Below are 26,189 nucleotides of genomic sequence, written 5' to 3'. Positions count from 1 at the left end.
CCTCAGACCAACGGCCAAACAGAACGTACCAACCAGATTCTGGAACAATATCTTCGTTGTTTCACTACACATCTGCAAGACGACTGGTTATCTCTGCTTCCCACAGCAGAGTTCTCCTACAACAACCACATGCACCACTCCAGCAAGATGACACCTTTTTATGCCAACTATGGTTTCCATCCATGTGCCCTTCCAGAGCTACCTTGTCCAAACACAGTGCCCGATGTAGCCTCACAACTGAACAAACTTAGACATCTTAAGCCTATGTTGTACCAGACTATCAGAATAGAGGTACTCACCGAGGCCGAGATGCCGAGAGCGGTTCGCTGTTGCGACTAAGCGCACTCCGCCCCTCTGGAGGTGATACAGAGGGTGGATGGCACAAAGAGGCACAAGCTACCAGCAGGCAGGGTAGAGCTTGCGTGGAGGTCCTGTAGAGCTGGAGCAGAGACTGATCAGGATCCAGCAGTAGAAGTCCGGAGCAGGCTGAGGGTCAAACACAGGTAAGCAGACAATCCAGGTCACAGGCTGAGGGTCAAGGCACTGGAGATAGGAGACAAGACTAGGTCACAAGCAGAAGGTCAAGGCACAGGAGACTGAAGGTAAATCCGGGTCGCAGGCAGAGGGTCAAACACAGGTAAGCAAAAGCAAAGTCCGTAAAACAAGCCAAGGTCGGGTCCAGGAGAAGAGCAGAGCAGGTCAGGGTCAATCCGGGTCACAGCAGGTAAACGATCACACAGGAAACAGGAACTCAGGTACAGGAAGCTGAAAGACAAACCAGCAATTCCTCTGAGCACTTGCTCAGCTTTTATAGGCAGCCAGGAAGTCATGTGGAAGTCATGTGGTGCTTGTCATGTGATGACCAGTCTGCAGCTGAAGGTTTCTCTGACAGTGCCCCCCCCCGAGGGGCGGCCTCCGGACGCCCAAACTGGACATCAACTCCGGGTGATTCACATGAAAAGCTCGGATCAAGCGAGGGGCGTGTATGTTTCTTGAGGGTTCCCAAGAGTTGTTTTCAGGTGGGTACCCCTTCCACTTGATTAGGTATTGGAGAAGTCTACCCCTCTTCCTGCAGTTCAGTATGGCTTCAACCTCAAATTCGTTTTCTCCATCCACCTGGACCGGTGGAGGAGGCGGCTCCTCTCTTCCCTGGAAGGGGCTAGGAATCACTGGTTTTAGGAAGGATGCATGAAAAACAGAATGAATCCTGTAAGAGCTGGGTAAGGCCAATTCAAAGGCCACAGGGTTAACCATCCTCTTGATTTTGAACGGCCCTATGAACTTTGGGCCCAACTTCCGTGAGGGAAAAGGTAATTTGAGGTTAGCTGAAGATAACCAAACTTCCTCACCGACCTTGAAAACCGGGTTCTCCTTCCTTCCCCTGTTGTAGTACTTCTTATAGTCATCCTGGGCCTTTTGCATGGTTTCCTGAATCCTTTGAAAGTTCTGTTGGATGGAGGCTATGCGATCTTGGACAGCAGGAACAGATAATTCAGGGGTAGCATTTGGAAGGAAAGAAGGGTGAAACCCAAAGTTAGACCAGAAGGGCGTTTGGTTGGTGGCTGAATGAACTGAATTATTATACGCGAACTCCGCGTAGGGTAGCAGAGAGGACCAGTCATCCTGGGAGCCAGAAGAGAAACAGCGGAGATACTGCTCCAGAGTTTGGTTCGTTCTCTCTGTTTGGCCATTGCTTTGAGGGTGATACGCAGAGGAGAGACAGACCTTTATTTGTAGTGCTTTACAAAGCTCTTTCCAAAATTTGGAGGTGAACTGAACCCCTCTGTCAGAAACAACACTGTCAGGTACTCCATGTAGCCTTATTATTTCTTTGATAAAAATGTTAGCTGTCTCCAAAGCAGAGGGGGTGCCCACCATGGGCAAGAAGTGTGCCATTTTGGAAAGGCGGTCGACAACAACCAGAATGGAGGTGAAACCTTCCGAGGGAGGAAGATCAACAATGAAGTCCATAGAAACTTCAGCCCATGGGCGTTCTGGAATGGGTAAAGGTCTAAGTAATCCCCAAGATTTGGTGTTAGTCACTTTACTGCGCTGGCAAGAAATACAAGAGAGAACATACTTTTTACAGTCCTGCCTCCAACCAGGCCACCAAAAAGAACGGGCAACCAATTCCAAAGTCTTTTGAGTCCCAAAGTGACCAGCCAGTTTATGGTCATGAAGCAACTTTAACGTCATGGGTCTAGCCTCCGGTGGGACAAAAATTCTTCCTTGGGACCAGAACAAGTCATCTCGTTTCTCCAAGGAGGATATTTCTGGGTCAGTACAATGGCTGGATGCCAACCTGATGGTGGTCATAAGATCAGTGTCTGTGAGCAGAAGGAAGTTTTGTGGAGATAAGATGGTGCTAGGTTCCGTTGACTGGAGAGATTCAGGGAACATCCGGGAGAGTGCGTCTGCTTTCCCATTCTTGAGGCCAGGTCTATAAGAGATATGAAAGTTGAACCTAGAAAAGAAGAGGGCCCACCGGGCTTGCCTGGGTCTTAAGCGTTTGGCTGTCCTGAGGTATTCTAGGTTTTTATGATCGGTGAAGATCATGATAGAATGGGAAGCACCCTCCAACAGATATCTCCACTCCTCCAAAGCGAACTTGATGGCCAACAGCTCCCGGTCTCCCACATCATAATTCCTTTCCGGGGAACTTAGTTTCCGAGATGCGAAAGCTACAGGATGGAGGAGAGCCTTGGGGCCCTGTCTCTGGGAGAGGATGGCTCCAGTGGCAGTTTCCGAGGCGTCTACCTCCAACACAAATGGCAGGGCTGGATCCGGATGCCGTAGGATTGGTGCAGAGGTGAACAGGGCTTTGAGCTTGGTAAAAGCTTCCTGGGCCTCTTGGGACCACTGAAAACGACTGTGTTGGCGGGTTAGTTGGGTGATGGGTGCAACAATGGATGAGAAGCCAACGATAAACCTCCGGTAAAAATTAGCGAATCCGATAAACCGCTGTACCCCCTTTTTGTCTACTGGAGCCGGCCACTCCTGAATTGCCTTGACCTTCTGTGGATCCATTGCGACCCCGTTGGTAGAAATGATAAAGCCTAGGAATTGCACAACAGATTTTTCGAATTCGCATTTCTCTGCTTTAAGGTACAATTTGTGTCTCCTGAGAATTGCAAGGACTGTCTTTACATGAACCCGGTGTAGCTCAATGGTGGCAGAAAAAATAAGAATGTCGTCCAGGTAAACAACTAGGAAATTGTCCAGATATTCTCGAAAAATGTCGTTTACCAGGTGCTGAAATGTGGCCGGGGCGTTACACAACCCAAAGGGCATTACCAAATATTCATAATGTCCAAACCTGGACCTGAAGGCAGTCTTCCATTCGTCTCCAGGCCTGATTCGGATGAGGTTATAGGCACCTCGCAGATCCAACTTAGAGAAAATTCGGGCAGACCGGAAACGCTGAAACAACTCTGGGATAAGTGGAAGAGGATAGCGATTTTTTATCGTTATTTTGTTTAGTTCTCTATAGTCTATGCATGGTCTTAGGGAACCATCTTTCTTTTCCACAAAGAAGATGCCGGCTCCGGCCGGTGAAGATGATGGACGAATGAAACCCTTATCCAAGTTCTCATCAATATACGTTTTAAGAGCCGCTAGTTCAGTCTCTGATAGTGGAAAGATGCGGCCAAAGGGTATTTCGGAACCGGGTAGCAAATCAATGGGGCAGTCGTAAGACCGATGAGGTGGTAGGCAATCAGCTTTTTGTTTATCAAAGACATCTCTAAATTCAAGATATACCGGAGGGACGTGCTGGAGATTGTCAGGTGTAGGTGCTACGGTTAAACAGGCGGCTGGAGCTGGAGGAAAGCAATGCTGGGAACAGTAGGGAGAGGAGAAGGAGACTTTCTTCTTGTTCCAATTGATGTCAGGTTCATGTGCCTGTAGCCAGGGGAGCCCCAAAATGATGGGGAACATGGGGGAGAAGATGATGTCAAAGCTTAAAAGCTCCTGATGGCCGGAGTCCGTGGTGACAAGGATGGGCCTTGTCTGTTGTGTGACAACTCCAGAGCGAGGGAGAGACCCATCAGCCAGGTAGACTTGGAGGCCTTGTTCTTTGGTTTGCAGTGGAATGTGTAGTTTTTGGGCCAGTGAAGTGTCTAGAAAACAACTACAGGCTCCGGAATCAATAATTGCTGGTAGATGAACTTCCTTTTCCATTAGCTGTAAGGAGACAGAGAGGGTGACATAAGTCTGGGATAAACCAGGGTTCTGAAAGTTCATGAAAAACTGCAAGCGTGACTTACTGGGTCTCACGGGGCAGGTACGCAGAAAATGTCCAGTTCCCCCACAGTACAGACAGAGATTGGCCTGTCGCCGTCGTTGCTTCTCTTCAGGGGTAAGAGGAGCTCGGACCAATCCAAGCTGCATGGGCTCAGCCTCTGGAGCAGAGGTGACAGGAGTCACTGGAAAGGATGGGTGAACGGGAGAAGGTTTAGGGAGCATCCAACTAGGTCGGGGACCCTGGGAGCGCTCAGAGCGCCGCTCGCGCATGCGCCTGTCTAGCTTGGTAGCGGATTGGATTAAATCCTCCAAAGTGGCAGGGGTTTCAATCCTGGCCAACTCATCTTTCAAAGCTTCTGACAGCCCCTGGCGGTACTGGTATTTAAGAGCGGGTTCGTTCCACCCTGTGTCAGCTGACCATTTTCGAAATTCAGCAGTGTAGTCCTCCACTGGTCTCTTTCCTTGAGACAGGGAGTGTAGCACGGCTTCTGCAGTAGCGGTGCGTTGAGGGTCGTCATATAGTTGAGACATACTTTCAAAGAAAAGGTCCAAAGAATTCAGAAGAGAGCTCCTCTGTTCCATCAGGCTGTGGGCCCAGGCCTGCGGCTCTTCGGTCAACAGGGAGATGACAAATCCCACCTTAACTACTTCGGACGAAAAAGTCCTGGGCTGAAGGGCTAAGTACAAGGAGCATGCATTTTTGAAGGCCCGGAACTTTTTGCGATCGCCTGAAAAACGCTCAGGTGTGGGAACCCTGGGCTCAGGGGTAGCCATGATCACTGTGGGGCTTGATGCAACTTGAGAAGAGGAGGCTCCGCTGGTGGGCGCAGGGGCTGCGGCTGTTGATGCAGGTGACCCTGAAAGTTGCTGGAGACGACCGTCAATCTGGGCATAGCCTTCCTGCAGTTTCTGGACTGCATCAATGAGGGTTGTGACCTGCTGGCACAGGATCTCAAGAGGAGAACGCGCTCTGTCGGCCTCTGACATGGCTGGTTTGTACTATCAGAATAGAGGTACTCACCGAGGCCGAGATGCCGAGAGCGGTTCGCTGTTGCGACTAAGCGCACTCCGCCCCTCTGGAGGTGATACAGAGGGTGGATGGCACAAAGACGCACAAGCTACCAGCAGGCAGGGTAGAGCTTGCGTGGAGGTCCTGTAGAGCTGGAGCAGAGACTGATCAGGATCCAGCAGTAGAAGTCCGGAGCAGGCTGAGGGTCAAACACAGGTAAGCAGACAATCCAGGTCACAGGCTGAGGGTCAAGGCACTGGAGATAGGAGACAAGACTAGGTCACAAGCAGAAGGTCAAGGCACAGGAGACTGAAGGTAAATCCGGGTCGCAGGCAGAGGGTCAAACACAGGTAAGCAAAAGCAAAGTCCGTAAAACAAGCCAAGGTCGGGTCCAGGAGAAGAGCAGAGCAGGTCAGGGTCAATCCGGGTCACAGCAGGTAAACGATCACACAGGAAACAGGAACTCAGGTACAGGAAGCTGAAAGACAAACCAGCAATTCCTCTGAGCACTTGCTCAGCTTTTATAGGCAGCCAGGAAGTCATGTGGAAGTCATGTGGTGCTTGTCATGTGATGACCAGTCTGCAGCTGAAGGTTTCTCTGACACAGACCCTGAAAATAGCACAACAACGCTACAACGGATATGCAGACAAGAAAAGGTCCCCAGCACCCACCTATGTGCCAGGGGACAAAGTCTGGCTGTCCACACAACATATGCATTTGTCTTGCCCCTCACGGAAGTTGGGACCACGTTACATAGGACCTTTCACTATCACCGAGATCCTATCTGCTGTGGCCGTCCGCCTGGATCTCCCTTCCACCTACAGGTTACATCCGGTTTTTCATGTATCCCTCCTAAAACATTGGAAACCCAACAGATTTCCTTCCCGTATTGTGGCTCCACCCTCTCCAGTGGTTGTGGATGGCTCTGAAGAGTTTGAAGTCCAAGAGATTCTTGATTCCAGACGTCGTAGGGGAAATCTGGAGTATCTCATCCACTGGAAAGGGTATGGCCCAGAGGAAAGATCCTGGGAGCCAGCTAAGAATGTTCATGCACCTGCCAAGGTTAGAGCTTTCCACAGAAGACACCCTGGCCGACCAACCCTATTTCGCGCCCTGAGGTCGCGATTAGGAAGGGGGCTCTGTCACGGCACTGCCGCATACTCACCTGCGTCTGGGCGCCTGCGGCGTTCTCGCAACAGAGTCTCCGTGCTTGCCGGTCGCAGAGACACCCCCTCTGGGTCTGCGGTGGCTCCTTCTCCTCCCCTCACCTCTGAGGCCTGCAGCGGCACACTGTCATGGCAAGATGGCGGTCGCCATGCGGTTACAGTGTTTTACACAGAGGGAGAGAGGAGAGTTGAAGATCTGGTAAGATCAGGTTCTATGAAGCAAACCAAGATGGCGCTGGGTCTCTGACCTCCCTTTATAGCCCCTGGCAGCCCCACCTACTGGTGGGAGGTGGTCGGGTCATGTGATCCTGGCTCCCTATATAAACCAAGCACACCTTCCAGTCAGTGCTTGGTTATTTTCCTTGCTCCTGTGTGTCTGCTAATTGCATTGCCTGTGTTCCTGGTTCCTGATCCTTTCTCCCTCAGGTGGATACTCCTTGATTGCCTGCCAGACCTGACTCCAGAGTTGTCGACCTTACCTCCTTCTCTTCATTAAAGGCCTCCGTGCCACCACAGACCCTACGGGGCCCTGTTCCCACTTCCAGGGACTCCTGAGGGTCGTGATTGTAAGGGAGTGCTGTTCCACTGCAACTGGGTTCCCTCTCCACTGCAAGACCCCAGGTGGGTTGTGACAAGAAATTAGCAATTGCAAAAAGGTTCTATTGATGAAGAACTGATCAAAAGCTCCAACTGAAACAATTATTGTAAAAAATGGCAATATGCCCTATGAAGAGTAAACCACTGTCGCTCTTCGTAGTGGGGTGAAGATATCTTACCAAATAACAAAAGTGATGATCATAACTATAAGATAAACTTTGTTGAAAAAAAGGTGAAGAAAAGTGAAATATGAAAAATAAAACAAAAAAAAAAAAGCCCTATGAAGGGCGAACCACTATCAACTCTTCAAAAGTGTAAAATAGAAAAAACAAAAAATGTGATTTGCGTCACAAAGACACGTGACTTTATCGTTGGGACGCCGTGGTGACGTCACTTCCGTGTCTACGGCCGAGACCAGAAGCTGCTGGAACGATTGCTGTAACCGCATCGGCGGTATTTTTTATTGAAAAGCGATTGATTGTCTACTTAATTGTAAGTGCAACTTTTAAATTGGTCTATTAAATATCTTCTGAACATACTACACCATGAGATTTACTTCCTATCTTTTTTCCTGGTAAATGAGTGCCTCAAAACAAGCTTTGTAGCAAGTCACCCCCTGTTTGAAGCCAACCCAGAAGACTGTGATTTTGACACATATATTGCATCCATATCTTTGAGGATAATATCTAAGGAGACATCCCCCCAAGGTCTACAGTTTGACGAGTGACACCTGAAACGCTCTTATGAGTGTTAATGGAGGTGAGCGGCCATTACACCTATTTTGTGGAACCCTAGCTCACTAAAGCTTGCACTGGGAATCACCGGAAGCATTTGATTATTTCACCTGATATGAACTTGATTCTACTTTGACCTTCATTCACTCAAGACAGTACACAACATGCGTTGATTGGCACGCAATAAATTTCCTGATTTCAAAACTTTTGCCGTAGCGATGGGTGCGAAGTTTGCCCCGAGCCTAGCGAACCTCTTCATGAGTGAGTGGGAGGACAGGTATATCTACTCTTCACGCAAGAAGGAGTTGATCCTTTACCGTCGTTACATAGACGACCTGTTCTTTATATGGAAGGGGTCCGAATCTTCCCTGTTGTCCTTCACAGAGTATCTAAACAACAACTCCAACAATATTAAGCTTGAGTATTGTTGGAGTAAAGAAAGTGTTCATTATCTAGATGTGGAGGTAATGATGCAGGAGGGTCATTTAAGCTCTAAGGCCTATTTCAAGCCAACGGATCGAAATGGCTATTTGCCCATGTTTAGTGGCTTCCATCCTCAGTGGTTGAGGAATATCCCTAAAGGTCAGTGTGATGGTGTTCACCATCACTGGAATTTAAGGACAGATGGGTGAGGGGTTGAATTGCTTCATTATTGTCAGCAAGGTCAATTGTTCCCTTTGCCATGAGGTTTCTGAGCAGGAAGCCCACTCCTAATATGGTCATCCCAGGAAGTTCTGAGGAGCCGGACTGTCTGGGGTGGCTCCCCATTCAACTATTGTCAGGTGGGCTAGTGCTAATGACCGCACCTGTTGTCTGCTAAGGGAGGTATTGACACAGAGTAATGTGTATTCAGGGCTCGTTAGACAACCATTGTTCTGTGTCTGACTATTGTGTACATTGATTGCCCCCTGGGGCTTTTGTCTCCTTGCATTGGTCAAAGCTATCTGACCAATCCCTGTTGACTCATTTCAAGCCCTCATTTGCATGGATATTCCACTTTCTGTATAAAGTGTGCTGTGTTCTTCCAATAAATGGTCTTCCTGTTTGAACTTACATACAGCTTGCCTGGTGTTTTGTTCTAATGGATTCCGAACGGCACATAGCTGTAGTTCGGATCCCGGATCCTTGGTTGACCGAACCATCAGACGATGCGATCTGCAAGCTGACTGACTAGAAACAGAGGAGTGTCGGGAGAGCGGACAGGCCGAGCAAGGGTCTCGTCACAGTCAGTTCCTCAGAATCAGGAGGAACTGTACCTATGATTCTGACTTTCTGACACAAGCTCAGATCATTAAAAATCGTTTTATAGAGAAGGGATATGATGGCTCCAGACTGGACATAACCATTTCCGAAGTTGGTACGATGTCACAGGAGGCTTGTTTGAGTGATAGGGATGCTGTTGCCAACACCAAACTTGGATGGGGGTTTATTACCCAGTACAATGAGCAATACAGAGAGGTGGAGGACATTTTCCGCAAACATTGGGGGGTCCTCCGCATGGACAAATTTTTAGGTCCAGTGATTCCTACTCAACCAGTGTTTATATATAGGAAATCTCCCTCGTTTGGTGATCATGTTATCAAAAAAGTCTTGGACCCGCCTTCTAGTCCCAGGCTTTTCTGGGATAGGGTGGGTTTCTTTGCATGCCGTAGATGTATTGGTGCCGTAAGCAGAACTCTTTCAATAAGGAATGAATAATTAAAATAACCCATACATTAGCTTTAAATATATAAAATTATGACACTACAAACTTGCATTGGTACAAACGGCCACGGCCTTTATTAAATATTTTTAAAATACCATGTGGGATTTAAACAAAGGTATAGCTTGGCCCTAAAGCCCAAACTAACCACCACGGAAAAGTAAACAAATACATATATATACTGTAGGCTAGCCAAAAAGCACAGCCTATACCACAAAATAAAATTAAACATCCCACAACCACTAAGCCGTGACAAAAACAGAAAAACAGGGCAGGCGGGAGGGACAAAAAGTCCTGAAGCTATTGTCTGTTGCTCCCGCTGCTGAATGAATTTTAACCGTTAGATTTCCTCTTTATATAGGGGAGTCCAAACGGCTCAAGGTGAAAATTCTGTCACTTTTGGACCAACCAACAACAGGTAATAAAAAAGTAACCAGTAATATTACATTGTCATTGTCCAATCAATAATAGAGTTAAATGACCAATCATATATTCTGTCTTATCAACCAATAGACTGTCTTTAATAACATGTAATTAAATCTTTTTTTTTTTTTTTTATATACCAACTGTCATGCTACGTCCCCACAAATGAATGACAGGTACATTTTATGACCTGTCCTTCATCTTTTTGGTGCCGTAAGCAGAACTCTTTCAATAAGGAATGAATAATTAAAATAACCCATACATTAGCTTTAAATATATAAAATTATGACACTACAAACTTGCATTGGTACAAACGGCCACAGCCTTTATTAAATATTTTTAAAATACCATGTGGGATTTAAACAAAGGTATAGCTTGGCCCTAAAGCCCAAACTAACCACCACTGAAAAGTAAACAAATCATACATATATATACTGTAGGCTAGCCAAAAAGCACAGCCTATACCACAAAATAAAATTAAACATCCCACACGCCAAGCCCATTAAGGGGATGGCACCACCACAAGGCCTAAGGCCAACTCAATGCAAGATTGTAGGCCTACATTAAAAATATCATTCGCCACATCTGAAAAATGAACCAAATCACTTCTATAAAAACCGCCTAATACCCCCTCCAGGTCAGAGTATCTATAAGACAGTCCACCTACAGAGGGCATAAATTTAGCCACGGATCGATTTACACGTTTGCGATTTTTCTCCAAAAACAATTTACCCTCAGAGAACCAAAGCAAACGCGAAACCATCTCCGAAAACACCAACCTACAGGAAGGAAAAATAGAATTAAAATACACGAAATCAGACCTGACTTGCAAAATAATATCAATATTCTTGCGATTCCCCAAATCATTACCACCTGCATGTAGAATAATAATATCAGGAACGGGCCACTTCATGCAAAGAGCAGAAAACATAGAACGCATATCAGTCCATAGAAGACCACGAACACCACACCAATATATTTTCACTGATGTAGAAGGAAATCCTAGATTACTGCCATAAGTCCTTAAAGCAGCTCTTCTGTGGGCCCAAAAAATATAGGAATGCCCGATAATCCATACAATTTTAGCACTACCTGCAATTTCAAAATGAAAGGTTAGGTCTAACATAAGATCTGAAAGCATTTGATCTCCACCTGCCAATATTTTGAATAGAGCCACTGGAAAAACCTGCAACAGAAGCAGAAGTGGCAGCCCCAATTCTAAACGAATGAGACGTGATTGGCAAATGGTCCAAATGCAAGTTGGCCAAACATTTTTTAAGAATAGCACTAAATTGAAAGACAGTAACAGGAAGACCATTTTGGTGAATGAAAAATTGACCAAAAAACAGAGGCCTAACTTTCAAATACTGTTCCACCAGCAACACAACACAAATGGTAGTATCAACCTGTTTATTCAAGGAAATCAAAAAACCTTGTCCAGATTGGTCAGTTTTACATTGCCTCAAGCAAATCCTCAAGGACCCGTCAACCAAAGATACATCTTGAAACAGCAAACCATTACATGCTGTAGAAGACGAAGCAAATAACTCGGATACTCTAAAGGCTCCAAAATAACAGACACAAAAAGCAGTCTGAAACAATAAAGATTCAAAATTTGAAAAACAAACTGAAGAGGTAGCACCACAAAGACTTTTTAAAATGGACAATGATATGGCAAACCTCTTATCAGAAACAACATGAGCCTTACGATAACCACGCAAAACAACTTTCACAGAAAAATAACTAGCACATGATGGATAACCACTCAAACGTGCAAAAAATGAAATTCCAGCCAAAGTTTTATTTACATAAGCAAAAGAAAAATTTTTACTACATAAGTCATTCAAAAACAACATAACAGACCCCTCATCCACAGGAAGTACAGCCCTCCCTCTCGATAACCAGAAAGAGGACCATAACCCCCACGAGGACAGATAAGACGACCAAGTAGAAGGAGCCAATGAATTCCGAATAGCCAATGCAACGTCAGTCAAACAAGGGTCCACAAGTGGCTGGGGCAAGACAGGCCAATTGGAGCAGCCTGGGGCCCCAACATCCGAAACCTGTGGAACTGCAGGCGGGATAAAGAATCAGCTATATCATTCGAAAAACCTGGGATATACTTCGCTTTTAACCAAACATTCAATCGAAGACACTGCAAAACTAAGAAACGTAATAGAGAAATGACAGGTAAGGAACGAGAGGACAAACAGTTGACAGCAAATACAACTCCTTGGTTGTCAGAATGTAAAATAATCCTCTTATTCCTAAATTGCTGTCCCCACAATTCCAATGCAACAAGCACAGGAAACAACTCCAAAAGCACTATACTAGAAGTCAAACCCCTACTAATCCAATCAGGATGCCAAGAAGCAGCAGACCAATTGCCATCCCAATAAGCCCCAAAACCGTGGGCGGCAGATGCATCTGTGAATAAATTAAGAGCAGAAGCAGAACAAAAATCATCCTGCCAAACTGAAGATCCATTAAAGTCATCCAAAAACCTTAACCACATCCGCAAATCCTCAGATATAGCAGAAGAAATTCTCACAAAATGAAAAGGGGATGAAAAACCAGAAATGGCTCTATACAAACGTTTACAAAAAACCCTGCCCATAGGCAACACTCGACAGGCAAAATTTAAAAGTCCCAGAAGAGACTGAATAGTCCTCAACTGGACTTTTTTCCTACACAAAATGAATTGCAACAAAAATTTTATCTTTGAGATCTTGGCAGCTGGGAGGCGAAATTCCATCAATACAGTGTCTATTTCAATACCCAAAAATTCAAGCCTGGTGGTAGGGAATACAGTCTTCTCAGTAGCCAAGGGGATCCCAAACTCATAACAAATAATTTTGAATTCAGTAAAGATTCTCAGACAATCCAGAGAATCAGCACCCCCAATGAACAAGAAATCATCAAGGTAATGTAAAACATTACCTGAAGACGCCCTACTGGATACTACCCATTCAATAAAACAAGAAAAGAGCTCAAAATAAGAGCAGGACAGCGAACACCCCATAGGCAAACATTTGTCGTAGAAAAGCTGATCACAAAAAAAAATTCCTAAGGAGTTGAACGCAGAAGGGTTTATAGGCAAGAGTCTAAACGCAGACTTCACATCAGACTTGGCTAACAAAGCAGAGGCCCCAACACCCCTAATCTTCTTCAATGCATCTTCAAATGTGGAATAGGATACAGAAAAAAGAGAAGGGTCAATGTCATCATTAAGAGACAGCCCGTCAGGGTAGGACAAGTGATGAATAAGGCGAAACTCGCCGACCTCCTTCTTTGGGATAAGCCCCAATGGGGAAATGCGGAAATCTGGAAAAGGGGGAGAAGAAAAAGGGCCAGCCATCCTACCAGCATCAATTTCTTTAAAAAGTTTTTCACGAACCAACTCTGGGAATTCACGTACAGAAGGTAAATTTTCAACGACAAAACATCCAGAACCAGAATATGGGGGCAAATAAAAACCAAATCTAAAACCCTCATACAAAATCAAAGCTTTGTCACTGTCTGGGTACTCCATGAGCCAGGGAAGCATTTTTTCCCAGCTCACCGGAGTTGCCGCACTTTTGAAAGAGCTGATCCTTAGCTGAAGGGACAGAAGGCGGATTATTCTTTTTAAAACAACGAGAAATAGGGTGATTATTTGCACAATGTGAACACTCGTGTCTAAATCTGCAATTAGAACGGGAACACATGCCTTCATTAAAAGCAAAGCACACTCCCTTTCTTAATTGCCCAATACTCTCCTTCATGCAAACAGTAGGTACCAAAGGTGAAGAAACAGGAACAGAGGGGGTAGATACATCATGCAAAGCAGGGCGATCTGTAGGAAGCAACGCCTCAGACCAAACTTCGGTCAGAGGGTCCGCAACAGATGGCCCCTGGACAGGCACATTAGAAACAATAACCTTGTCAACAGGCATAGTAGAACCCACAGCAACAGGAGAAGACATTTGAGAACAAAAATCAGTCAACATAGCAAAGAAATTCCTGAGCATATGAGACTGACCTTCAGGTACTGCGTCATTAACGACCACAGTACCAGTAGAACACCCAGGCAGGATCCCTGAAGCAGAGCAGTCAGACGAGGAAACTGGAACGACAGGAACCGGGATGGTAGGCCTAGCCGCTGACACTTCCGGACCGATAACCTGGAAAGAAGGAGTGATATTAGCAAAGGGGGCCGACTGTGAATTGGTACTACATGTACCTCGAACGGGCCTTCCCTTTTTTCCGGAATTCCTGCAGGAAGCGGCGACATCATCTCCAAAACGACCCGGTCGCTTCCCCGAGCGGAGCGGGCGTCCATCTTGCCTCCTTGCGACCGTCGTCCGGAAATGACGAACCGGAACTGCGTCATCAGGGTCAAAGACCTGACGATCCGGAAATGCGTCACTGGGGTCACGGTCCCGACAGGCAGGAATTGCATCACCGGGGTCACGGGCAGCCCTTCTGACTGGACGACATCGGCCAATATGACCCGCGTCAGCAGGGAGCGCCACAGACACAGGAGAAACGTCATCAGTAACAGCCGAAGAAGATCGGCAAGGCTCCACCGGCTCCGGGATCGAAGAAAAGGACAGGCAACGCCGCATCCATTCGACACCATTGGCTTCCCCGGCCCGGTTCAAGATCTGCTGGAGAAGGGATTCCATAGCAGGTCAGTAACAACAACAAAAAGTCCTGAAGCTATTGTCTGTTGCTCCCGCTGCTGAATGAATTTTAACCGTTACATTTCCTCTTTATATAGGGGAGTCCAAACGGCTCAAGGTGAAAATTCTGTCACTTTTGGACCAACCAACAACAGGTAATAAAAAAGTAACCAGTAATATTACATTGTCTTTGTCCAATCAATAATAGAGTTAAATGACCAATCATATATTCTGTCTTATCAACCAATAGACTGTCTTTAATAACATGTAATTAAATATTTTTTTTTTTTTATATACCAACTGTCATGCTACGTCCCCACAAATGAATGACAGGTACATTTTATGACCTGTCCTTCATCTTTTTTCTTGCAGGCAAGTAAAAGAAACATTTGGAGCCAAGACTCCTTTTGATGCCAATGGCAGTTTTGAAATCAGGAAATTTATTGCGTGCCAATCAACGCATGTTGTGTACTGTCTTGAGTGCCCGTGTGGCCTGATTTATATTGGCCGTACTAAAAGGACCCTGTCCAAAAGAGTGTCAGAGCATTTGGCCAATATCAGAAAAGGCTTTAAACACCATAGCGTTTTGCTACACTTTCGACAGAAGCACAAGAGAGATCCATCTGGTCTCAAATTCTGGGGTATAGACAAGATGGACCCGGTATGGAGAGGCTCTAATTTGGTTAGAGAACTCTCTAAACGAGAGACTCAATGGATCTATTTAACTGGTTCCTTAACGCCCAAAGGTTTGAACGTTGAATTGGACGATAACTGTTTTTTAAGTGATTATTGATGGAATTATACCCCATTTATTTTATCTTTTTATCCGGAATTCTATCTTATTTCTATTATAATAATTTATTATTCTGGTACATATAGTGATGCTTAGTGTGTCATCCACCATTTTTTATGCAACATGATGCCTATTTGTTTCACTAAGACCTTCATTTGGCTTTGTGGTTTTTAACTCTCTTTTATGGGAGTTTTTATTGTTTAGTATGGCATATACTCTGTGTAATTTTAACGATTTTATGATCATTTTAATCTGAACACTTGACATTTAACAGTTTTACTATGTAAAAGCACAGTCCTTTGAACATATCTTTTCATATCCCAATTATCAGACCCATTAACTGGGGTCGTTATTTAGGGATTAAAATTGGCCATTATTAGTGATATGGTGGAGGGATGAAAAGAAACATGAGTTAAAATGCTATGGTAATATGTCTCTTTCCACGCATTTATTCTCCCCGATGTGTGCAGTGGACTGAGCTTCAATAGGATTTCTGTTGGATACTTACCTTGCATTGTGGATACATTGTATCTTTTATTATAAGTTCATGGGCTGCTGCTAGTTTGTCAGTGATCTCATATGACTCAGGGCTGCCCCGCTCTGCAGATCGTTGCGCTTGTACAAGTTGCCGGCAGCGGAGGGGGTTAACTCTTTGAAGAGGAGTGAGATAAAAGGAGGTGCCGCTCGCCCACACCCTCAGTAGAAGTCATTGTTTATGACGAAACATGTCAGGGAGTGAGCGCACGGCCACCCAGACTACAGCACAGTGACGAGCAGCCGAGGAGTTACACTTACATCCTCCCGGGGCTGACGAGCAGGAGAAAAGTAGTGAGCGGTGAGCTTCCTGGCAGCGCCACGGCTGTTTCAATTGATACTTTCATTCATGCTTTTAATGATGTTTTAAATGTGAGTGCATTGAGTGGGGGGACTTTGTGGGTTGGATAGTTAATAAAAATAGCATTGAACTACTACCCTATGAGCCCCCTTTTTGTCTTATATCACACTCTGCACATATTGTCTGGACGAGCCTGGATATGGAATTGGTCTAAGTATCTGATCTGTGAATGGGGAGACATCTGGTCTGGACACCGATGATTCAGCGGATTGGATTTACCTACTTGGGCTGATCTTATGATACAAAGGCTGTTATAATCTTCTATGTCTGGTGAGTGAGCATTGCCCTAGGGGTCACGAGGTGTGGTGGAAGCCTTCATCTATTCTTTGATTATTGATCCTCGATTAAGGACTCTGCAGACTCACAGACTTTTTCTTCTAAAAGGGGTCACTCTTTTATAGCGCTGCTCATGTATTGGACTTTCCGGTTTTTATCCTATTGTGTTTAGTTTGATACATTGTTTACATTTAGATATCTATTGAGTAGCAGCTACTATAATTTATCGATTATTTCCTCAAGCGCGGGGTGATTGGGATATTAATTTTTTCAGTTTGATCTTATTATCTCAGTCCTTTGACGTATCATTATCTTATAGTTATGATCATCACTTTTGTTATTTGGTGAGGTATCTTCACCCCACTATGAAGAGCGACAGTGGTTTACTCTTCATAGGGCATATTAATAGAACCTTTTGCAATTGCTCATTTCTGCACAGGATATTCACTTTATATTTATTCAGCTAATCCTTGATCACTTTATTGCTCTTGGATATCCACTTTTCCTGCACACGATCACTTTTTCTTTCACCATTTGAAGATTTTATAGTATTATTCAGCATTTTTATTATCTATTTATATTGTATTGAAAAGTGCTCATCTTTTAACCTCTTCTTAGGTTTACAGATTTTAGATTGTTTTGTGTTGAATTTTATCTTCATAATTTATATATATTTACTCACGTTCACTTTGGCACTTTCAACACTTTTGTCATTTTTGAAGATTGATATTTATTATCTAGTATATGATTCACCAATTTTAGCGTTTGCGCATATTTTTATCTCTTTATGTGGTGACACTACAGAATTAGCTGCAGATTTCTGGTGCTCCATTCTTTTATCTGTACTACCTCCTCTTTATCCGTTCCCTTCTCCCTAGGTAGCGCATAGGTCTACTTTTGCATATATCTCCTCTGGATCTTGTTCTTTTGAAAAATAAACAAATTTCCCTATTAACAGCTAAGACCGAAGTCCCAGCAGGGAGCTAGGTCCCATTCCTAAAACTAGGCAGAAACAAACTGCTTGCTGATAGTGTGGGGTTATGCCTGCAGGGATAGGCGTGGTTACATGTTTTCCTGCCTATTCCTAGAAGGAGCATAACCCTATGAGTCATGAAGATGACAAAGGCATAAATCTTCTTGCCCTTGATGGTGCCCAGAGCTTTGATCTACACCTAGTTGTAGAAACTCCAGCAGATGAGACACAGAAACGAACGGGAAGAAACCCCCCTCGAGACTCACACCAAGTAGTGTATGCCCTCGATAAACCTTCCTGGAAGAATATTTCCTAGCTTTCAATAGCGTAGGAATCACCGACTCCGACAGCCCCCTGTACTTCAGCACCTGGCTTTCAATAGCTATGCCGTTAAAGCCAGCGACTGTAAAGCAGGATGGAAGATCAGTCCTCGAGTCAGAAAATCCTCTCAGAGGAAGTATCCAAGGAGCATCGGCTACCAGCCTTACTAGGCCTGCGTACCAAGCCTGGCAAGGCCAGTCTGATGCCACCAGAATGACTGGAATCCCTTCCACATCGATTCTGCGTAGCAGTTGACAGAAGTTGTATTGGTGGAAAGCCGTAAATCAGACGATACTGACCCCAAGGAGCCACCAGGGCATCTGCTGCTTCGACCAGAGGATCTCGAGACCTTGACAGGAACCTCCACCTTCCTGTTGAGCTGGGAGGCCAACAGGTCCACATCGGGAGTCCCCCATCGGAGTCAGTGTTGATGAAACCCCTCCGGATGGAGACCATTCTCCCTGATCCAACATCTGCCGACTGAGATATTCCACTTGCCAATTCTCTAGCCCCAGAATGTGTACAGCAGAGAGAGGGCCGGAATATATACTTCTGTCCACCTCAGGATGCCAGCTACTTCGTGGGCTGCCAGGGCACTTCTTGTGCCCCCTTGATGATTGACATGCCACAGCCGTGGCATTGTCCGATTGTACACTTACCGGGCACCCCTGCAGACAATCCGTCCACTGGGACAGACAAAGCCTGATCGCCCGAATCTCCAGGATGTTGATTGGTAGACTGGACTCAGAGTCCAAACTCCTTGAGCCGAGTAAACACCCAAGACACCTCCCCACCCAGAGAGACTGGCATCCATGGAAACCACTGTCCATTACAGGGGGAGAAAGGACTTCCCTAGATGAAACGGCGAAGAACGGAGAAACCAGGTCAGAGAGCTTTGGGTACCTTGGCTCAACAGGATCAGATTGTCTAGCGACAGTAGATCCTTGTTCCATTTCACAAGAATCTCCCTTTGCAGAGGTCTTGTATGGAACTGAGCAAACTGAACCGCTTCGAAAGGTGGAATCCATGAGGCCCAGCACTTGAATGCAAGTCCTGAGAGACGACCAACGGTTTAAAAAGAGTCAAATCGCATCCTGCAACTTCACCCGTTACACATGTGGAAGAAGCACCCGGGTCGAAGCTGAATCCAGCATCAGACCCAAGTAGCCCAGCTTGGTGAACGAAGTCTGAGCTGATTTTTGAAAATTCAGTATCCATCCAAACTCTTGTAGAGTTTGCACAGTAATGTCCAAGTCGACTTATAGAGCGGATGACTCTGCACTTAGCAGCAGATCGTCCAAGTAACCTAGTACCACGATCCCCTTCTGCCAGAGCAAGGCCCAACACTGGGGCCGATACTTTTGTGAACACCCGAGGAGCTGAAGCGAGACCAAAAGGTAACGCCACAAATTGATAGTGCTCCTCGCCCACGGCACAACAAAGAAAAACGCTGGTTCCCGACATACTGGAATATGAAAGTAAGCGTCCTTGATCGATAGAAGCCAAAAGATCCCCTCGAAGGATTGCCACGACCATGCGAATAGACTCCATTCAAAATTTCTGAACAAAGTGGTCGAGAGCCTTATGGTCCAAGATCGGACGGACCTTGTCTTCCTGGAAACCGTAAACAGATTTAAATAAAAGCCTTGAAAACGCTCCAACTCTGGAACCGGCGCAATGAATCCTTGTGCCGACAGGTCCAGCACCACCCTGTAAAGGCCCTGCAGCCAATCGCAAGACAGGCGTAGGTTGAAAGGTAAGAACCTTTCCAGAGGCAAGGACCAAAACTTGATCTTGTAACCAGACCAAATCAACTCGTGGACCCATTTGTCCTGAATGAGCAAGGTCCATAAGTCCAAAAAAACAAAGGACCCCCCCAGATATGGGTGAAAGCGCCCCTCCAGGCTGAGAAAAGCTTGCCTACAGGACCAACAGAGCCCGCTTTTGACTTATCAGCTCAGGGTCTCTTGGAGCTGCTGGCGAAGGTATGGGTGGATCTTGAAACCTTGTCCTGCGATCCAGTTGAAAGGGCCGCTTGCGAGCCGAGAAAAAAAGGACCAGGTTTACGACTAGGTTCCTTGCCCTTAGCAACCTGCGGAAGCAAAGCACTCTTACCTCCCGTAAGACCCTTAATGATCTTCTCCAAAGAGGCACCGAACAGTCTTCTACATCCTCTCCCACAGCAAAACTGAGAAACCGTTGGTGTCCTGCACAGATTGGGATGTGAAGGTAGGCATCCACGTCTATGGAGGCCAGGAATTCCCCCTGATGCAGGGAGGCCACCACCGTGCGAACAGATTCTATCCTGAATTTTTGAGCTCGCACAAAGCAATTTAGCGCTTTCAGGTCCAGGATTGGATGCACCTTGCCTTCCTTCCTGGGAACCTTGAACAGGTTTAAATAAAAGTAAATTTGTAACCATGCTATGCTATGCTAATGTACAAATAAGCAGCAGCTTATAGTGTGACAAACACTTAAACAAAAATTATATCAAGGTAAGCCATGCTAAGCAGTGAATTTGTGCTATAACACACAAAATATTATATATGGCGAAAATACCAAGTTAAATACTTAAATATACAGTGAATAAAAATAACAACAACTTGAATGTGACATACACCCAACCAGGAAGTGTGTAAAGCAAGTTGTGTGCAGAGTTAATTAAAGTTCAATAGTCCCTATAGGACCCAAAAAATCAACAGTGACAAATAAAAATGTCTAAAGGTCAAAAATGATCTGGACCACAAAAACTGCTGGAAAACTACTGGGGATCAATCCAGTAGTCCGTGTGAGATTCCAAAGTGTTAGATCACTCCTATTGCAAGGAACAGCCACTAGATACGCAGACTGCTTACCAGATTGAGGTATATCAAGTGCCTGATTCAAAGGTGTATTGCTCCCAGGATCCCCAGTAGGATAGACCTCTGGATAAATTCCAACCTCAGACGACAGGAAAAGCTCAACAAACATGGACCACGTGCATGTAAAAAATGATACGAGATCCCATAGCGTAACACTGTATAATTGTTATGGGTGCATATATCACAAATGTACACCCAATGGTGAAATTTACACCTTAAGTGCAATCCACTTAATAAGGAAAAAAGTGCTGAAGTGAAAGATAGTGACTGGCCAGAGACAGCGTGAGCTCAGTGAGGAGAGGCTGTTTGGTGGTATCACAGGACCGGACCCTTTTCGTTTGTGCAACACAATTCTTCCTTAGCATTTGCCTCAAAGTGAGGAATGCACTGGATAGACTGATCCTTTTGCAACAAACGGATGTTCCCCACTACCTCATTTGTGACCACCAATTCATGCCTGGCGGCTAATAAGGGACTAACCATTGGAGCTATTTGTGATATGTTCTTACATTAACTGGACACTCCATTCTGATCAAGGGGTGAAGCAACTAAGTAATGCCTGTTCTGTAGACAAGTTTTCAGGAATCGCCTGAGGAAGCAACCAAGCTAAACGCATCGCAATTCCACATTTACCACAAGTGAACCCCATATTTGTATGATTTTTATCATGAATTGTCATATATTTTATATGAGCTGCCTTGGTCAATAGAGGCATCAGGGCTCTAGTGGTTAATCAACTCTGTCTTATTGACTTACGTGCATGAATTTATCATGTTTTATCAAATACATGTATATTGTTATATTTGGTACGCATATATGTAATAAATATGTTTTTTTAGAGGATTGTTGTACTTATTTCCATCAAGATCAGCACCTATTACTAGCCTTTAAAGTCCCAATTTTTTTGAGAGGTTGAGAGACCCCATTGTTTAGTGGGACTCTCATTCCCCTCTTCCTCCTATTCAATTGTATTCACAGGGATGTGGCAATAGTAGGATATAGAGTATCTCTCATTCTCTTTTAGAACAATTATACAGTGTTACGCAATGGGATCTTGTATCATTTTTTACATGCACGTGGTCCATGTTTGTTGAGCTTTTCTTGTCTGAGGTTGAATTTATCCAGAGGTCTATCCTATTGAGGATCCGGGGAGCATACACCTTTGAATCGGGCACTTGATATACCTCAATCACGTAAGCAGTCTGTGTATATAGTGGCTGTTCCTTGCAATAGAGTGATCGAACACTTTGGAATCTCACACGGACTACTGGATGGATCCCCAGGTGTTTTCCAGCAGTTTTTGTGGTCAAGATCATTTTTGACCTTCAGACATATTTGTCACTGTTGATTTTTTGGGTCCTATAGGGACTATTGAACTTTAACTCTGCACACAACTTGCTTTACACACTTCCTGGTTAGGTGTATGTCACATTCAAGTTGTTATTTTTATTCACTGTATATTGAAGTATTTAACTTGGTATTTTCACCATATATAATATTTTGTGTGTTATAGCACAAGTTCACTGCTTAGCGTGGCTTACCTTGATATAAGGTTTGAATAAAAGCCTTGAAAACATTCCACACACATTGTACCAGGTCCTGAATTGCCCCAGAGAGCGCCAGCAAGCGATCCGGGGAAAGTCGCACATTGGAAGGGAAGAACCTTACCGGAGGGACAGATCGAAACTCGATCGTGTAACCGGACCGTATGACCTCTTGAACCCATTTGTCTGGTATCCGGGATATCCACAGGTCCAGGATCCAGCAAAAACGTCCCCCCACCCCAGATATAGGTGAGGGCACACCTTCAGGCCAAGGAGGTCTTGTCCGCAGATCTGGAGACTGGTTTGCCAGACCAGGGTCGATTGGAACCGCCTGAGTGTCTTAAAAGGGGCTTTGCCTTATCGACTGACCCTGAGGGACAAAAAAAAACAAAACAAAACTGTGCTGAGAAGGAGGGACCCATCTGTCGAAGGTCCTTACCTTGTTAGCCTGTGGAAGAAAGGTACTCTTCCCTCCTGTGAGACCCTTAATGTCATCATCCAGGGTAGCACCAAACAGGCGATCTCCTTGAAAAGGCAGATCTAGGCCTTCTTTGAAGTCTGATCCGCAGACCAGCAATTTAGCCAAAGTATACGCCAGAGGACCACTGCCGAAACAGACAGTCGGCCCAATATGGGAGCAGTGTCCAGCGCGACATCGCAAACTAATTGCAGCCCCTGCACCAGCTGGTCCAACAGCTCCTCAAAAAGGCAAAGGGAACTTGTTTCCCCTCCAGGTCACGACGTAGTAACTTAGCCCATTCAGTCAACATTTGCGTGACAAGGGTAACTGTAAACACGGGTCTCAGTGCAGACCCCTATAGGGGGTACATATTGCGGGCCACAGCCTCCACCTTCCTATCCTCCGGATCCTTAAAGAACGGGGAATCCTCCACTGAGATAACGGTAGCCTTATTCAGTCTTGAGACCAGAGGGTCCACCATAGGTGGTACAGTCCACTTATTTATCAGGGACTCCTCAAAAGGGTAGCGTCTAGCAATCCTCTTAGGCACCCCAGGGGAACACTTTGGACAGTCCCATTCTTTTTTGAGCATGTGGTCAAAATACGAGGGAAAGCGAAAAACCTTTGCCACTCTGGATGGCTTGTGAGTGCCAAACGTAACCTGCGGCCCAGTCGCAGCCACATCCTCCAATTTCAGGGTCTCATGCAGAAACTAAATTTGTCCACCAGCACCTTATGTTGCGTTGCAGTGGAGGTAGAAATGTCATCCTCACTGTCAAAGGAGACAGGGCGCAAGGTAGTGGACCTGGCAGGGAGACCCACGTCTGCGGTCATACTCAGAACCTGAGATATCAGATTAGGCAGAGGTAGGCGGAGGGCGTTTCTTAGCACCTCGCCTTTTAAAGACCACCTCTACCCAGGACACAAACGCTTCCAGGACTGCTGAAATTGCATCGGTAGACAGCTGGGATCCTGAGGGCCCTGTGGCCTTCCCGAGGGGGGGTCAGATGGGGACACATGATCTAAAGAGTCCATGTTGAACCAGAAAAACCCATCAGCAAAAGCTGGAAAAAAAATTCCCACTGCGCTACAGCGCCGCCCCCCCCAAGGACAGGCAAACGCGCTGGAGACCCCCAGCAGAGGGACCCCCAGACTTTGTACCAAGATGCAGAAGGCAAAAGGAAAGGAGCTGAGAAACAGCCCAGGGTATAGGGAGGGACTCCACCTACAGAAAACCGCCTCCAGGAACTCCCATTCAGATTCCTATCAGAAAAAAATCACAGCAAAATGGCTGTCGGGTGGACCATGATGGCCACCCATCTCAGCACGAGGCTACAGGAAAATGGTGGCCTGCAGAGCAGCAGAGGACCCCCCCCCGACTCCACAACAGGATCGATTGGCAGGTGGGCCCTGGAGGTACAGAGACCCCCCCCCCCACACGATAGTCCATCGCCGCACCCCCCTGGAGCAGTCCCAGCAGCCCTCAACATGGGGGGAGGGGGGCGCAGGTAGAAGAGGAGGTGTGGTATAGGACAGAGGGGAATACAGGCTTGTGAGGGTCCAACCGTCCCAGTTAGGAGCCCGCGTCCACCCTAAAAGCCACCAGGGGAGGGGGGGAGGACAATAATTCAGGAACACAGGTGGGCAACAACTCCCGACAGGATTCCTCTCTGCCGAAGTGGGGGGGGGGCTATCGGCTAAATAGGACTGCTGCCACCCAGGTCTAGACCCGGTCGTGTGCAACCTGTCGCGATGTTTAACTCACGGGCCAGTCCCCGTCTAGTGGGACTGTCATGGCCTACCCAGCGCAGAGCTAAGGCCTGCGTGTGCTCGCTGGCTGGCTGGGGTAACCACTGGATCTATAAACAGCCAGCCCGTCGCCCAGATCCAGCATAGTTGCTTGTAGAACTCACAGGAAAAATCCAGAGAAAAAAGCCCAAGAAATTCTTTAAGTATATAAACAGTAAGAAAGCAAGGCCAAAACACATTGGCCCCATAAAAGACGATAAGGGAGTTTTGGCCACAGAGGACAGGGAAAAGGCGGTAGTGTTAAATAATTTCTCCTCTTCAGTCTTCACAAAAGAATCAGGGGGCTACACTAACCCAGCTTGTGAGGCCAAAGTAAACACACCTCAGGAAATACCACCATGGCTAACAGAAGATAAGACTTAGAACTAAACTAGAGAAACATAAATAAATCACCGGGACCGGATGGCTTGCACCCGAGGGTTCTTAACCACCTCCCATCCGGGCCATTGTAAATATACAGCCGGGTGGGAGCTTCCTCCTTCTGATCGGACGTTCCGGAACGTCCTTCAGAAGGAGAGAGATCGCGCCGCTGCGGGCACGCGCAGCGCCGCGATCTCGATGAGCCTGTGTCCCTAGGACACAGAGCAACAAGCCTCGGCAGGAGGGCCCTGTGATTGGCCCTCCTGATCACATGACGGCTGTGTCCAATCAAAGCCGTCATGTAATTTCAATACAGCCATTGTAACGGCTTCGATCTCTTCTCCTCCTGACAGATCCTGTCAGTGAGGAGAAGAGCAGAGGATCGATACTGCAGCCGGGGTGATCAGTGAGTATTTCTAATTACTCACTGATCACAGGGGGGGGGGGGGTCTGTGCTGGTAATCAGATGATTGATTACCAGTGCAGCCCTGGGGGAAGGGGGTGCCACTAGAGCCACCAGGGATGCCCACCATGGCCACCAGGGATGGCAAACAGGGCTCAGAGAGCCTGTCAGTGGTGCCCCCCTATTAGTGCTGCCCACCAATGCCATCTATCAGTGTTGCCCACCAGTACCCGTTATTGCCATCTATCAGTGCCGCCCACCAGTGCCCATTATTACCCACCAGTGCCCCCCATCAGTGTCTCCTCATCAGTGCGGCATCATCAGTGCAGGAAAAAACATATCTATTTACAAAATTTTATAAACCTAAACAAAAAAATTTTTTTTTTTGTCAAACTTTTCGGTCTTTTTTTTATTTGTGCACCAAAAAAGAAAAAACCTGGCGGTGATCAAATACCACCAAAAGAAAGCTCTATTTGTGGGGAAAAAATGACACAAATTTGGTTTAGGTACAGTGTTGCATGACCGCGCAATTGTCATTCAAAATGCAACAGCGCTAAAAGCTGAAAATTGGTCTGGGAAGGAAGGGGGTTTAAGTGCCCAGTATTGAGATGGTTAAAGAGCTCAGCCAGGTGATTGCCAGACCATTATTCTTGATCTTTAAGGATAGTTTACAGACGGGTATGGTGCCAGCTGATTGGAAAAAAGCCAACGTGGTACCAATATTTAAAAAGGGGCCGAGATGTATCCCCGGGTAACTATAGGCCGGTCAGCCTAACATCAGTAGTCTGCAAAGTTTGGAGGGGATGTTAACCACTTTAGCCCCAGCCCTATTTCGGACACTTTTTGTTCACAAGTTAAAACCAGTATTTTTTCCTAGAAAACTACTTAGAACCCCCAAACATTATATATATTTTTTTAGCAAAGACTCTGGAGAATAAAATGTCGGTCATTGCAAA

Source organism: Pelophylax lessonae (assembly GCF_965119305.1).
Source record: "Pelophylax lessonae genome assembly, chromosome: 2".
NCBI lineage: Eukaryota > Metazoa > Chordata > Amphibia > Anura > Ranidae > Pelophylax > Pelophylax lessonae.
This window is presented reverse-complemented; position numbering follows the sequence as displayed.